The sequence below is a fragment of the Martes martes genome, assembly GCF_963455335.1.
Source record: "Martes martes genome assembly, chromosome: 13".
Lineage (NCBI taxonomy): Eukaryota > Metazoa > Chordata > Mammalia > Carnivora > Mustelidae > Martes > Martes martes.
The window spans coordinates 43,598,378-43,615,680 of record NC_137901.1 but is presented as its reverse complement, the minus strand read 5'-3'; positions in this window follow the sequence as shown (position 1 = coordinate 43,615,680).

The window sequence follows — 17,303 nt, the reverse complement described above, 5'->3', positions numbered from 1 at the left end:
TTTCTAATAGGATCTATCTTTTCAAAATCTAATTTATAGAGACGAAACCAATAACCCAAAAATATGAGTTTGGGAGGCAGCTGTGATAATTCTTTTATGGAAAGACAGGAGCCCAAAGAGGCAGTGAAAACTGTAACTAGCAAGAAGGGCAGACTAAGGTGGTAATTATGCCTCATGTGGAAACCAAAATGGGGGAAGGTGCAGACCCCATGGCCCTGGCTGATAAATGTATCAGCCACAGAGGCTGTGGATGGGGGGAGCAAGAACATATCTTGGGGTGTATGCAAGAGGCTGGGCATCTTTGACTCAAAGTCAGGACAGCTGTCCTGGGAGCAGCAGGAAGGTCCAGGAAAGGTGAAGGAGCTTACTGGGTTCAGCAAAGTCCTGTGCCAATTCTGTGCTCAGTGTCTTCATTCTGCTGGGCAGGTGAACATAATGGACATGGACAGTGTGATGCCATGACTCTACCAAAGCCAAGGTGGTAGATAAATAGGCCAGGGTGGGGGCAGCAAAGGGAGAAGAGCCATGGGGAAAGGGTGGGGTGATACAAAGCAGGAAGACTCTTCTCCATAGAGAAGAGTGCCACTAAAGGTCTAGGTCAGAACACTCCTGCTTGATGGAATTCTAGTCTTTCCTTGTAGTCAGTGCAGGTGGAGTTCCTCTTACCACCTCCCTGAGTCTCACTGCCCTTCTCCCACTGGGTTCCTTTTGTTAAGAGGAAGGGTGCAGAATCAGTGAGGGGTTCATGGTCTCAGTGAATTAACTTCAAGGTCTTGACAAGGGGTCCTAATTAACTAGCCACACCACTTATAGATCAAAATATCATGAGTCCTGCAAGTCACTCCTCACCACCTTGTTTTGCTATCACCCAGGCATCTGGACTTGGACTACATTTCCCAGGGTCTCAATTCCCTCAGGCATCAGGTGATAGAAATAAGCTTAGGTGGTCTACTGCTTACATCCTCCCCCACTCTTTTTTGGGAACTAGTCACAGAAACAATCCATGTCTTTGTTTGCTGCTGGATTGTGGTTTTTATTGTTGCTTGTTTTGTTTTCACAAGTGATTGATTTAATAAAGACTACAGAATACTTTATGAAAACTTCCATTTAATAATATACTAGAATCTAGCTTTGCTGTACACAAACTTTAGTGTAACGAAGGTCATATCATAAAAGGTTTTTAAACAAGCAGTTTTAAAACTCTTGATCTGTATGTGCCTAACAATCACAAAATAAGTGAAGCAGAAATCAACAGAAACATTAGGAAATATTAAAGATTTTAACACACCTCTCTCAAATAGAGTACAAAAATTGTTTTGTAAAAAAGTTAAAATATGAACATAAAATTCCAAATGGATCAGATATCCAAATGTAAATATAAAACTCCACAAGTACTAACACAAAAAACTGATGAATTCTTTACATTAAAAACTAAGAGTAAGGAGAGCTTCCTGGACTATGACTCAAAAGACAATTATCTTGCTAGGACTAAAAATTAGAAATCTGATTACATAAAAGTTATGAATTAAAACTTTACATGGCCCAGAGAAACCAACATAAGCACACTAAAATGAAATATTGACAAAATGTTTTGCAACCTATATATAGGATTATAAAGAGGTTCTAAACATTATGAAAAACACTAGCAAGCTAATAAGGAAAAAAATGCACAAAGGTTATAAATAAAATGTGAATGACCCTTAGTCAAAGGGAAATATGCCCTAATTGATTATAAGAATTATAAATTAAAATTAGACTGAGGTACCATTTCTCACATACACTGTCAAATATTCAAAAAAAACAGGAACTTTTTCTGTGTTGCCAAAGTGTCACGAAACAGGTACTTTCATGCCCTGCTGATGGGAATTCAAAATGGCACAACTCTTACAAATGTCTGGTAATGCTACATACACACATCCCTTCTGATCCAGCAGTCAGTTCCACTTGTGGAATTCTTTCCCAAAGATACACTGACAAAAATAAATGGTATTTAAAAGCTAGTAGTTGTGCAACCATTTAAAACTCTAAAAGGCAAAATGCAACTTCATGTCCAGCAATGAAGACCTGGTTGCATAAACCATGTTTCACCCATACCATGGAACACATGTATCTGTAAAGGGAGCTGAAGAAAATCTAACACAGATACAAAATTACCTTCAGGATATATCTGTAAGAGACATAATCAAACAGAAAACATCGAGTTGTAAGGGCCTGCTTAGACAGAGCAAGCCATTTTGTTGTTTATACAGTAAACTTAGATTGACCCTGCCCCCCCAGAGGAACTTACTTAGAAACAAGTCTGGGAAACCAGTAAAATATGACTGACCAGCCCCTGATAACAGAGCCCATATACCAGAACGTGTCAGGTCAGAGAGCCCAGAATACAAGGATGAGTCAAGCCAGGTGGAGACAACCAATCAGGAAAGCACCTCCCTAACCACCCAAGAATGTGGGCCCTGCCTTTTGGGCACCAATTCCGACCAGAGTGATAGGCTAGTTCAAATAGCTATTATAGGGTGAATTGTAATTCAATTGGCCACCTGTGTGTGGCCAGGCTCAACCACATGGCCTTTACTCTATAAGTTAGTCTGTGAGGCTGGGAGGGGTCGCCTCTTTGCAAGAGACGGCCCAGGCCGATCAGTTTGATTCTCGATGCTTGGTGTGAAATAAAGCTTTGCTTAACCTTTGCTTTATATCAGTCTCGCTCCTTTGACCATGGACCCAACAGAGTGAAACATTTATGAAAAAGTGGATATAAACAAACACATTCTCTCAAAGAGAAACAGAAGGATAAATCAGAAACCTCATAAAAATGGCCACCTAGATGAACTACAAGAACAAGAAAAGATGGTTTGGAAATGAAAATTTGTCTCTAGCAGCATATGTAAGGTAGCCAATCGTCCAGGTTCTACCCAGGACTGAGGGCTTTCCTGGGACACAAGATTTTCACTGCGAAAACTGAGAAAGTCTTAGGCAATACAGGACATCTTGGTCACCTAGATATTAAGGTAAGTAGTAAGTGTAAATGCAGTAATTTGATTATTTTGACACCATTATAAGCCTATGGCAAGGCAGAATAATTGCAATAATGCTTTCAGCCAAAAATTTCAGCATCATGAAAGGAAAGTACCAGTAAACTATAAGATTGAAGGGAAAACAAAGAAAAAATATATGTGGATTGAACATAATTTCTGGAAACACAGGGGCAGTAGTGACAGTGTTTTTTAATCTTTTAGAATGCTCTCAGAAAAATGGACAGAGCAACTAAAAATGCAAAACCAAAACTGCACAGGCAACATTTACAGCAAAATTAAATGGCAAAGTATCCCCACGATCCTGAAAATAGAAGGGCAAGTAGACAAAACATGATATCAGCATCTGTGCGGGAGACAGATGAGGAAAGCAACACGATTATCTACTGGACCTGAAAATGGAAGAAGCCCTAAACGATCAATAGACGTTAATAGAAACTGTGACAAGTCAAAATAAAACTGGGAAGGCTTTGAACACTCACAGGTAATTATAAGGTAGGCATCTGAAGGAGCTGGAGCTCTGGCAATAGCAGGTCACAGAACTGAACAAATGAAGCCCGCTTTCAACAAAATCCTCATCCTGGTAATGAGGGGGGTGGGAGAGAGGAGAGAGGCCCCAAATTTTTAAAGTCATAATTCACAGAAGTAAAGGATAAAGGAAAATACAAATAGAAGAAAGAGAGTATCTCAGAAAGTGGAGGGTCAAATTTTTGAATTTTTAATTTGTCAACATCTGACAAAGATTTAAAAAAAAATAAAAGGTTTAAGAAATGTGAAGCTAAAAAAAACTAACCTGACCCACCCTGACCTCCTAAGAGCTCAGTAAATCTAAGAGCACACAAGTATGAACAATTAAGAGAATTGTAACAAATTCCACAGGATGAAACAAAACACAGACCAAGAAGTAGAACCCTTTCCCTACAGATATTGAAAGTATCCCAATAAAAACAGCCATTAAACAGATGAAAATTGTAGTCAACTATTTCTAACAAGCTGGACGAAATTCTTAAATCTAATTTAAAAATTAAAGAACACCACAAATTAGGATTTAGGAACCCAGATACGGGGTGAGAAGAGTTAGGAAAAAACGATTTCAGAAATAAAACCTGAACTAGAATGCACACGAGAGCCAACAGATGATTTAAGTAAAAGGCAAAAACGAAGATAACGTACAATCCAAAGAAAAAGGGATAAAAAGTATTTGAAAAGGTGGCAAATACATTATGTCAAGGGGTTACTAGAGAAGAAATCCAAACAGTGAAACAGAACACTAAAATTAAGAAAATTTTACCTCTCCTCCTGCCAAAAAAAAAAAAAAAAAAAGAGACTTACAACTACCTATTAAAAGGGCATTAAAAGGTCCCATATCTTGGAAAAATATCCCAGAATGACACACTCTGAAATATTATCTAACAATTAGTGGACTCTAAAGACAAAAAAAAAAAAACCTTGGAGCCTACAGACAACAAAACCAAGTTGCTTATTAGGGGAAAAGATAAGCAGAAAGTACTGTTGCTATTAATTTTTTAGTAACATTTTATGCCAGAATATAATGGAGTAATAAATTTAAGATATTGAAGGAAAAATGATTTCAGGAATTTATATGCACCCAACTTGGATTTCAAATGGCAAAAAACACACTTGTCAACCTATAAGAACTCTGGGAATATTGTTCTCATAAGCCCTTTCTGAGGAATCTCCTAGACCCTGAACTTCAGATGACCAAAGCAAACTCTGACATAAGGACTAGGGCTGCAGTTGACCTTCTCGTGCTCCTTTACAGGTGTCAGCAGTCTCTCTTGCTCGGGGCTCTAAGCTTCAAATCCTTTTCTAAAATCCTGAATTCTTTAGCCTCTATCTCATCCCTTTCATTTCCTGGATCTCTTTCATTCTTGCATTACCTGGATTATTCTCTAGGTAACTCAATACTTTGCTTTAGACAATACATGTACAACCAATTCACAGCCTAAAACAAGTTTTGAAAATTAGAAGTATTAGTATAAATACATTTTTAAAGGAAAACATAAGGTATTTCCTTGTTTTTTTCCACTGGAAAAGCCAAAAAGCAATGATATACCAGTAGCAATAAATGCGGACATCACCCAGGCCTCTGAAGGACCAATGCCCCTTGGAAAAATTCCTTATTCTAGGTCTTAGAAAGGAAATATACAAAATAAGCCTGAGATAACTTAATAGGCCAGAAAGTAAGGAAACTATCAAAGACTAAAGGGGATCACATGAATCCGTATGGAAGAGCCTTCTTTGGCCAAAAGCTGGGACAGTTTGAGCAAAGGAAAAAATGAATGTGTTAAAACACATCAAATACATTCCTAAAATTCATGTATTTAGAACAGTATTAAAAATACATGAAGTTACAATGATACTGAAAAAAAAATTTTTTTAAAGATTTTATTTATTTATTTGACTGAAAGAGATCACAAGTAGGCAGAGGCAGGCAGAGAGAGAGAGGAGGAAGCAGGCTCCCCGCTGAGCAGAAAGCCCGATGCGATGCGGGGCTCGATCCCAGGACCCTGGGATCATGACCTGAGCCAAAGGCAGAGGCTTTAACCCACTGAGCCACCCAGGCGCCCCTGATACTGAAAATTTAAAAACACACTGGGCATCCTAGGAAATTGCTAGAGCACCCACTTACTCTGAAAACTGAAAGAAAATCAAATACTTGTCTTTCTGTACCAACGATATTTAAAGCCGTTGGTGAGGAAAGTCTCTTTAAAACACACAAAGAATTACAGACTTAGAATGTCACTGTTTTGAAACCTATAACAGAGTAACAGACAACTATCATAAACATTAAAACTATCAGGTGAACAGGTGATTGACGATTTGAGGAGTCTGTCGTACTCCATCACTTTAAAATCCACTTTACTTGTTCTGCTTGGGCTAACATTCAATGAGAAACTAGGTACAGAAGTCTCAAATACAATAATTACCCCACTGTCTCTAAGTTCTGACTTCATCTCGCTTCTGCTGCTCCAACCACTTTAACCCTTTTCCTCACATCTATGTGATCAAAGAGAAATAGGAAATGAATCCAGTATGAGCAGAATCCATCACAATCAGTCATTCCCAGCATCAGAAATCTGAATAAATTGTCCAGCTCACGTCCTCCCCTCCCCCAACAGAACGTCTGACAAGGATCCTACAGCTTCTGTCAGGCCCTTTTACAGAACCCTAGCACGGAAGAAAATACGCACTCCCTCAAAGCAAACAAAAAAACAAAGGTAGCTGAATAAATGGGGAATGTGAGAAAGCCGCAAAGAAAAAGAGCAGGAAGCGGGCTTATTTCTACATCCACCACTGCTTTTCTACTGCTAGACACTGAAGCCATTAGGAGCTCTGGAAACACAGACAGGGAGAAGCCAGCACTTCCAGTCATCTCGGTCAAACAGTCAAGAAGCACCAAAAATGAGCGAGAAGTTCTTAGAAAGGCTGAGAGAAAATACGTTAGGGATATTGCCACTTACGACAGGCTGAGGTTGCAGAAAAGGAGGTTGAACTTTTTTGTGAATGCAGAGTGTGAGGGCCTAGGCCATCGTAGAACCTTCGAGAGATGTCTGACTAAGATGTTTGGGACACCAGTAATGTCTCTAATAGTGTACAAATGGGAAAGAGGTTCAACTCCTCCCAGCAGACACCAAGGCGGCTATGCCCATGTAAGGGCTCTATTATATCAGTGCAGGTCCCCAGTGGAAGTCCCAACTATCCCAGGGAATGGGAAGTCAGATGGAAATATCCAAAGCTCAGCAGATGAGACTGCTTTCCAAAGACTCTTCTACAGTATTTGACAAAACAACATGAGTTTAGCAATATCTGGCCAGGCAGCTGAAGCAAGGAGACAAGGAGCATGGCTGATCCCAGGTCCCCCGGCCACACTTATTTACGACCATATATGGGAAACTTCTGGAAACTCCTAGAACACTCATGGTAGGGGAATTTGCATAGAGCTAGTGTGCTACTGGGTAGCAGCAAGTCTCGATTAAACGTGAGTTGTACATAACTTCATCATAATGGTACCCACCTAACGGGTATTTTATGATTTCATGTGAAGTCACTTTGTGAGCTCCACAGACCCTGCTGAATGTGAGACGTTGCTAGTAACAATGGGTTGCAGTCAGTGTTACCATCCCAGGTATCTCAGACTTTGAGGAAAACGTACTAAGGCTTTCTTTCTGAAACATGGTCTTTGCAATAAGAGGCTAATAAATGCATTCAAGTTCCAAGATGCTTTGAAAAATGCAAGTTTTGTTCCAACTTTATTTATAAGGATGGTATTGTTACATCTTTGTTGTAAAGAGTCTCTGACCCTTTCTTGAAAGTCAATATTGATGGCTGGCCCAGGGAAAAGCAACATATTAAAATAAACTCATTAGCTTACCCCCTCCTTCCAACAACTAAGAGGACTGTCATCTTTGGCTCCTCTCCTCTCCTCTTGACATCCAATTAACCACTTAGACTTCCCATTCTTAGCTCTTCGGTGTTTCTCTACTCCATACACGCTCTCCATCCCCAATACCATCACCCTAATTTAGGTCACTGTGCTTTCTTCCTTAGAATACTCCAACAGGTCTTCAACTCTAAATGTCATCACACAGCATGTGTGGCCTTTCCTAAGCTCCTGCTTATGTCCTTCTCTCTACTTCATATCCTCGTGTTATAGTCTTCAGATCCCTGGAACCCTCCTGCAGAACTATGAAAGTGCAATGCTTTCTCACCTTCAAGTCACTGATTGTACAGGTTTTTGACTCTCACTTACCTTTCTCCTTTTTCCTAACACATTTTAGCTTCTATTTGTCTTCCGGAGTTTGGTTTCGATGTCACTACCTCAGAGCAGCTTTTCCCCATGCCACTAACACCTGATTTTACTAACCCTACCCCAGCTTATTACCTAAACTCTGGATTGCCCTTGCCTGTTTACTGACCAAACTAGACCAGTAGTTCTTAAAGTGTGATCCACGTACCTGCGGATACTTTCACAGTGTCCACACAAAACTGTTTCCCCAGAAATATTCAGATTTTGTTGCCTTTCTCACTATGTTGACATTTGCACTGATGGGCGAAAAGTGCTGATACCTTAGCTCAAACCAAACTTTACCAGTAGCCAATACTCTTCACTGCCACATACAGTAAAAGCAACGATAGGTTCATTTAAGAATTCCCTGATCAAGCAGTAAATTATTTCAATTAAATCTCAGCCCTGGAGTATATATCTTTTTCATAGTTTCTGATGAAGTGAGATGCACAAGGCAAATATCAAAAGATGTGCCAAATATGATCGCTATCTCAAGCACAAATACTTATACAATAGTTTATCAGTGGAACTAGGTTTTTCATTTGAAAAACAAAAACAAAAACAAAACACCTGAAGCTTGAAAGCTTTCCAGTAAAGATATTTTTTGGGTACACCTGGTGGCTCAGTCGGTTAAGCATCTGCCTTCAATCAAGTCATGATCCCAGAGTCCTGGGACCCACCCCCTCCCTAGTCCTCAGCAGGGAGCCTGCTACTCCCTTTCTCAGCTGCTCCCCCAGCTTGTGCTCTTCCCCCCACCAAGTAAATAACATCTTAAAGATTTTCCAAAATGATTAGTGCTGATATTAACAAATATGAGTTTTTGATAAGGTGTAATGGAATGTATTAAATTTGGAAAATCTATATAACTAAATAAGCCAATATTTTCCAATTAGCCAATGCATAGGTAAAATATTCTTTGAAAGTATCAAATAAACTAATGGAGTTTAGTAGAGTACAAAATGTTCATTTATAGGGTTTCAAAATCCACACTGTAGCTAACATTTAGAGAACTAACATTTGTTGCATTTTGGTATAACATTAAAGAAGATCTACAACTATCTGAAAAGCAATTAAAATACTCATCTTTTTTCCAGTTACTTATCTTCTTATATTTGAACCAGAATAAGATTACAACAGATTGAATGCAAAAACAGATAAAAGAATTAAACTATCTTCTATTATAAAGACAGGCATTAAAAATATATGCAAATATGCAAAGACATTAAACAATGTCATTCTTTTCACTAAGTTCATTTTATATAAAAAATCATTTTCATTAAGATGTTATTTATGTAAAGATGTAATGATTTATTAGTGTTTTAAATGAATACTTCAAAATTTGTTTTACTTTCTAATAAAAATATTGATAGAAGTAACAAAAAGAAGAGTTGGGGGGGTTTAATTTTTGAGGCTGGAAAGGGTCAAATCCTGAGCAGATCTAAGATCTACTTCTGTAGACTCTAATCTCTTTGTCACCAGCCTCATTGACTACCATATCCCTGTCTCCCAGCCCCAATATCAAGCTCACGAAAAGTATTAAATATATTTCAAAGAAATTAAATATAGATGTGGCACTGCTCAAGGGAGAAGAGATGTGTGAAATTCAGAGCAAGGCTTGCCTCTTCCCCTCATGGGCAACTCTGCAAGAAAACAGGTACACCTGAATCCACAGTGTTCTGTTCTCCTTGACCCTGAAGTCAGACCTGCCCAGAGATGCATCCCTAGTTCTGAAATACTCAGGAGTATCGGGAGATCCTGAAGACGTTTTGTATGAGCCACAAAGATGACTCAGTGTTAGATTATTTTGTTTATTGGATATAAAGAGGAAACCTAATAACACCAGTCAGGGAAGGAGTTCTACAAAGTAGTTGGCCAACTACTCTTTGTATTCATGAAGGCAGGAGCAATAGAAAGCAACTTAAGCTGAAGCCTGGGGGATTTAGAGGTAAAGAGAACTTGGTCTTGAGGGTTATTAAGCATTATAATGGGCTTGTTAGGAATGCCAGGGAGGTTTGGATTGACTGAAGAGCTCTTCTGCTGAAGAAATGGAAGCAAAATAATGTTCTGAATGTCTCATTTGGTTGTATTAATTCCAAGAAACAGATAGCACCCTACTATTCAGGAAAAAAATATGTTATTTCAATTTAAGAAGTGAAGAAATATAGAAGCCATCATAAAAGTATTTCCATTATTCCTCTGTAAAATATTATGGCTTACCATGAATAAAGTATAAATGGCCAACTACAAGGCTATATTTAATTCAATCCACATTACTAATCAAGTTCCTGCCTGTTACGGGTAGAATTGTGTCCCCCTACCCAAATTCCTCCATTGAAGCCCTACTCCCAGTACTTCAGAATGTGACCTTATTTGGAAATAGGGTCACTGCAAATATTACTAAAGTTAGGATGAGATCAGACTGGAGGAGTGTGGGCCCATAATTCAACATGGCCTGTGCCCTTTAAAAGGGGGGGATATGGCAACAACATCTTAATCTCCAGCATCTAGCATCCCAAACAGGCACTGAAATGGAATTTCTAGGTTCAAACCACTCAGTTTGGGGTATGTTGTGAACCAATACACTGTCTTTGACTACAGTGAGATTTTAGTGTGATGGGTGAGAGGGGTAAATGGATTAGGGGTTCTAAATGAGGCAGTGGAGTGAGATGCCTAGAATTATTCCCCAGTGGGCACCAATCTGTAGCTTGCTTGGCAAGAAGCTCTAGTAGCATAGATAAACAGAAGCATCAATAGAGAAATGCAAAGGTGTGACCTCCTCTAGACTCAGTCTATGCAACTTAATGGTTATAAATGGTGCTAATTGAGAGGAATATTGAGAATTACAGGAGTCAAATTGTAAGTGATGTAGCTGTGGCTATTTTCCACTCATTGTCAAGCTCCCTAAAGCTCAGTTCAGCCAAAGCTGTTAGTACTTGAAAGCGTCAAATATGATGTCCAAGTACATAGAAGAACATTGGTCTTGACTGTTAGGCTGGCTGAGTGAAAAGCTAACTCCGCGATGTAACCTTCCATCGATTTCAAGAACATGTACCGAATATTTCCTTGAACTTCCACACCTCCCTTGGTGGCACATATTCATGTCTCTGGCACTCAATGGAACCCCTTCCACCACTGACCTCTTACTTTCACTCTGTAAAAATCAAAGCAAGTATCTATGTTCAGTGTGAGAAAGCTGCCTACATGCTAATTAGTTGCAACCACCCCCGTTTAACTTGATTCTTTTCCGTCCTTCTACATTTGAATTTTGCTTCTATTTTCAAATTCTACATCCCTGAATTGTTGCTGTCAAACCTTGCCGAAGCCGAAAGCAGATTCTTGGGAGATCAGAGAAATGAGCAGGGAATTGAAGAAGATGTTGGCTTTGGTTATGTAAAGACTGGGCTGATTATCTCATTACCCTAGTTTCCAGCCCACTGGCCTGTGCAAGGAGAATGCTCTTGGGTCACTCTCAGTTCTAGGGCACTGGCTCGGCTCCAAGCTCCACCCCTTCAGCTGCCACCCTCATTCTCACTCCTGAGACATTCTTTCATCTACTGAGATACTGCCCAGCTAGGGAGTATTTTCAGTAACAGTCTACCCTCTTTATTTGTCCTATAACTACTAATGCCTCAGTAAAGTCAAAAGGAAGAGTTCTTTGATCTCAAAGGATAAAACTTCCTTTCACCAATCAATCTTCATCTACTCCACTGTAATTACAGATTATTTATTCAGATCTCATCTCCTGGCAGCTTGCAGCTGAGATGTCCACTGCTAACAAATGAGGTTCCAAACAGGTGAATGTGTCATTACTGCAGGTCGGTAGTTCTGTGTGTCTTGAAACCCATCTTTTCCACAATAGCTATCCTTGCTATAAATGCTGGGTCTTGCAAGACCTGGGAATTCAGTCTTCATTACAAGGGAAATCATCCGTGTTTACTTATGGTTTCCCCAACTACACATATGCAAGACAAATCTCAACAGGACAAATGATAATGAAAAATACTACAGCCCAAAAAAAAAAAAAAAAAAAAAAAAAAGTGCTGTTTGGTTAAGAAAAAGGTCTTAAAGGGAGTGTTTTCAATGGAAGGAATTACAATGACACAAAAGCTAAAATGTAGTCCTGTACTGTCTTTTCCCAGATACAACTTCATTTGTTCCTCTGAACGTCTACCATCAATCTGTCTGAATGAGGAGGCAAACAAATGACCACATGGGAGACAGCTCTGCCTAAATCATGAAGACCCCTGCAAGGAAAGTCTGTATTCTTCCTTCCCCTGGTTTCCTGCTAAGAAAAAATAGCAGTGCTGCCCTCTAATGGTTGTCACCTCACAGGCTTACAGTTGCCAGAAGGAAGCTGTTGAACCACCACTGTAAGGGTGGTCTTCAGATGTACAATGAGGGAAGGCAGGTTGTAAACCAAACTCACATCATCTTCAAAAAAAGAAAAAAAAAATCACATCGTTTACATCAACACTAGAATCATCACTTTTCTACGTTTATGTTTGACCTGAAAAATGGAGCTCTCAAGCCAATACCACGTGCTCCTTCATGGAAGGAGTCAGGGAACACTAGGGATCCTGCCTTCCATGGTAATACAATGCATCTTCATTCAAAAAAAGAATATTTATCGGGAAGCAAGACTTGGGGTTTGCAGTAGTGCCTCTTAAGTACAGTGATCATGGCCACATTCACATCTGTGTTTCTCTCTCTCAAAGCTGTGAATTCATTAACCCAACTCTTAACGTGTTCTGTTAATTTCCCTCATGTCTGATTACTTACTGCCATTCACAAATATGACATTACTCTGTCAAAAGTTAAATCCAAAATCTTCCTCCAAGGTTCTAAGTGTGAGCTTCACAGACTTCCTACTCTAAAACTAGGTTTTAATGGACTCCATAGACAAGAAAAGTAGAGAAAGTATTATTGGCGTGGATGGGTTTGGCACACTCTTCAGCCCTAGGAGCTTGACCTTTTATTACCCTGAAGTTTGGCAAAGGAAAGAATCAGCGTGTAATTACAGGCAAGGGAAAATAGGAAGGCTTCTTCCACAGGGCCCAGGGAAGACCTGCATCTCAACTAGCTGATCAAGTCACATAAATATTAATAACACTGCTTAAAGTGGCATGTGGCTTTGTTGGCCACGCCTCAGTCAAAGCAGCTTCTATAGTGCAGCTGCTAGTTGCTGCCTCTGAGATCCATTTATAAATAATTGAAGTATTTAGTGTGAAATTACCACCCTGTATATAAAAGATCATTGTGTAAGTGCCCATCAGATGGGGAATCCCAGATTAGCGTTAGGCTAGAGAAGATGGGGGCAGACCGCGTTATGAGGGTGTACGCACGCGCGTGCACCTGCGCACATTAGATGCTCCCTTAAGGGGGATGGAAGAACGCTGATCCAATCATTTCTTCTCCTAACGAGTGGTTTAGGTTAGAGCACCAGCTTTAACCTGAAATGCCTGAATTTTTTTCTAGCTGGGAAAAAAAAAAAAAATCAGATTACAGTAAAAGAAAATTGAGAATGAAAAGCAAAACGTGAAAGTGTGATAGTATTGCTACTGCAGCGTCACAGAAATGTGTTTTGAATAAAGAAAAACAACTTGCCCTGTAAACAATTCTCAGTAACAAATTTTTAAAAATTTTGAGAGCAAGAGCACATAGCGCCTGTGGCATGGAGGAGGAGAAGAGGGAGAAAGAGAATCTCAAGCAGGTTCTACACTTGGCACAGAGCCCCATGCAGGGCTCTATCCCACAACCCTGAGATCATGACCTGAGCTGAAATCAAGAGTTGGGCACTTAACTGAGCCACCCAGACACCCCTCAGTAACAATATTCTAAGGCACAAAGGAGGGGAAACTGTAGGTAGGTGGAGGGAGAAGTATTAGAATTCTATTCAATTCCAGAAATAATTGTTTGGGGGAGGGGAGAAGGAATCCACATGGCAAATTTAGTAGACTTTATTTGCACAGCAGTTTTTTGTTATAATTTTACTCTAGGACTTAAGGACAAGTGTGTGTATGGTTGACAAATGCCAAATCCAGACTGAGTTTTCATTTTACAAATAGTAAAATATCCTCGCCCTCTTATCTTCCCCAAACAGATCATAGTAATTCTAAAGGGAAGTTTAAGCCTACATTTATTAACAAATAGCTCCTTACAAATATATTTTTTTTAAATGCTGATGAAAGTAATTCAAAGCATTTGGTGCAAGAAAAAAAATTTTTTTTGAAGATTTGAGGCATATGTGTGTGCCAGGGGTGGGGGGTTGGGGGCCAGGAGTGGGAGAGAATCTGGAACAGACTCCATGCTGAGCACGGAGTCCAATGCTGGCTTGATCTCATGACCCTGAAATCATCACCTGAGCTAAAATTAAGAGTCAAAGGCTGAACCAACTGAGTCACCCAGGTGCCCCAAGAAATTTTTTAAATTATATTTCACTCTCCTCAAATGTTCTGAGATAACTCATTCAACCTAATACTGCTTCAGAAGTACTTGTTTTACCAGAAATTATTTGAGAATCTTCCATATTTAAAGGAGGCTGCTAGAATCTGCAAGGGGTTCAAAGACTCATAAGGCAGGGTCTTGGCCCTCAACAGATTTGTAGCATACAGAGATGCTGTAGCAGAATAAATCCATGTTTCTATACTGATTTCTGGAACATATCTAATTCAAAAAATTTCTAGACAGCTCTCCCTTACAGAGTCTACACAATTCCTATGGAATCATAAATACAGGAAATATAGTAGATTTTTGATATAAAATTATTCCTATAAAGAGAGAAACCACGAACAATTTCTGAACTCCAGTGGCTTTACTCCAAGATTATATATGATCAGCTTGAAAGAACTATGCATAGTTTCACAGAATAAGCAAGAAATCCTGTGGAAGAAATCAAGTTCAATTGTTCTGTTGAATGTTCAGAGCCTGTGTTGTCAAAGGAGAGACTTCTAACTGGAAGAGGCCCTAAGAGAAGGGAAAACGAGGAGGTCAGCCCAGGAGTATTTCTGGTAGGTTCCAGAGACTGTGTTACCTGAAACTCCTGAAAGAGGCCGCTGTTATAACTGAGCCCATCTCCTCTGCGTCATCAGCCCACATACTTTGAGTTGTGCTCAGTTTTGGAGCTAAACATTTGTGCTACGCAGCCTTTCCGTCAGCACCTGCGGCCAGACTGTTTAGCTGACACACTTCTAGGTTTCTGCACGTCCCCGTGTCCTGTAGAAAACCACGGGGGTGGCACATACTCTTCTTTTTCAAATTCAGCTTCCCTAGTGAAGAGCTGCATCTTTGGTGCCATGATGTGGGAGGTGAGGGTGTTATATCCTCACAGGCAGCTGTTCTGTACTTAGAGAAATGTTATATTTGTCAAGGGTGTTGGCAGTGTGGAGAGAGAGACCTGGAAAATGATGGGCTGCAGAAGCCAGACAATGGAGTATTTTCTGTCCACTGCTTCAATTGCTTCATTACTCCGGAAAATCTTCATTAGTATCTCCCATCCATCATCTCATTTATTTCATTCCTTACTCCTGAAAACTTGCCCTGAGATCCTTTATGCGATCTTCTCCCTATATCTGCTGATCCTATAGACATCACAACAGATCATAGCAAAAGATGCCTTTGATGGAATTGTATGAGAGCCGTGGGCAGACTCATGTGCATTAGTACATGGAATCCAGCTACCCTACTGATCCAACCTCCACCCCTCCTCTCCATGTATACCAGCTTGAACAAGGGACAGTCAAAGAATATGGAGCCAGATAGGAGAATAACAACCCTGCAGAGATCCAAAATCTCTGTGCATGGATTCTCATGGGCCAAGAAAATGCCTTGCAGCATGAAAAGAACTTGAATACCATGCTGTAGATTTAATGAAACATGGCCATTCCTCTTCTATCTTTATATGAAGCTGCATGCGTCAAGATTTGGGAATTTATTTGAGAAGATTTCCCAAATAAAGGGTGATCATCCTGGCCTTGGGGAACCAAGCAGCCAAGATGTCAAGGAAGCATTCTCATGTGGCCCTTGCAAGTCTCCATACCTCTTAAGTACCCACAGCTTGTGAGGAAGGGATGAATAATACCTGGAGAACAATTCTGGAAAGCCTAGTGAGCCATATACTGTCAACCCGGGTGTCAGCATCTCCCTTAAATTCTCTTTCTGCTCATCTGACATTCATAGGTTTTAATGTGTCTGGCTTTCCACTACCCTGTGAGATCGTTGAGATCAGGAAATAGGTCTTCCCCTTTTCTATAGATCCAATACATAGCTTAATACCTGGAACATAGTAGCTTCTAAGTGTTTACTGAATTTCCTACATCAGGTGCTTGCACCTAATCATAGGGTTATGGTAACATATCTAGAAGTTCTGTCAATATCTGGAAACATATCTAGAAGATCTGTCAGTATCTGAAAAATATTAAAATATTAATATTAAAAATATTAAAAATAAGTAAAAGATTAAGCCCCACATGATAATCAAACCTTAATTTTTATATTGCCTGATATTTATACCATTTGAATTAGCAAGCTTAAGATTATACAGGAGTACAGAAGAGGGTATATTTATAGTTCGCATTACTTAAAAATGAAGATCTACAACTCCTGGAAAATGTTAAGATTTGAGAGCATGAGCAAGCATGAGGCAGAGGGAGAGCAGGAATCTCAAGCAGACTCCTCACTGAGCACAGAGTCTGATGCTCAAGCCCACGCCACAACCCGAGATCACTACCCAAGTTGAAATCAAGAGTCAGACACATAACTAAGCCACCCAGTTGCCCCTGGAAAATTTTCTTAAAAAAGAATTTTGAATTAGTTGGTTTAATTCCACAATGTGTAGTTGCAACGTATCTGGACTCTGAAATTCACAAGATAATTATATTACATATCATGAGTGATCTAGGCCTGCAGGAAGAACGCATACCATCTTTATAAACTCAGCCTCAAGAGCATCTCAAGAAATCAAAATATAAAGTCTTGAAAAATAGGCTAGATACGTGTGTTTGTTATGAATACAGGGGAAGAATACATGACCTCCCTAAGACCCTTCAACAATTCATAGAATTCCATTCAAACTGAAAATATTTTGTTGACAGAGCATTACAAGTCTGTATCATTAGCATATTATTAATGTTTAAGATCTATAGACAAACCTCTATTTTTTTAAGCTAGTTAGCTAACTCTACAAAACACCCACTGCGCAAAATTAAGCATATTTAAATTTTTGGAACCTGTTTCTTCACCTATAAATAAGTAGTAATAATAACTATGTCTATGTAATGATAAGTGACGTAGAAGAGATTATACGATCAACATGTCAGGAACATTTAAGTACTCATTAGAGAAGTTCTGCTTACTCATTAGTCGTCCTTGAAATAGTGATTTCTAGCATTTCAAAACTTAAGAGCAAGAGAAACTCCTGTATCTGATAAAAATAGAGAATCTTACATAACAGATCCTATCAATAA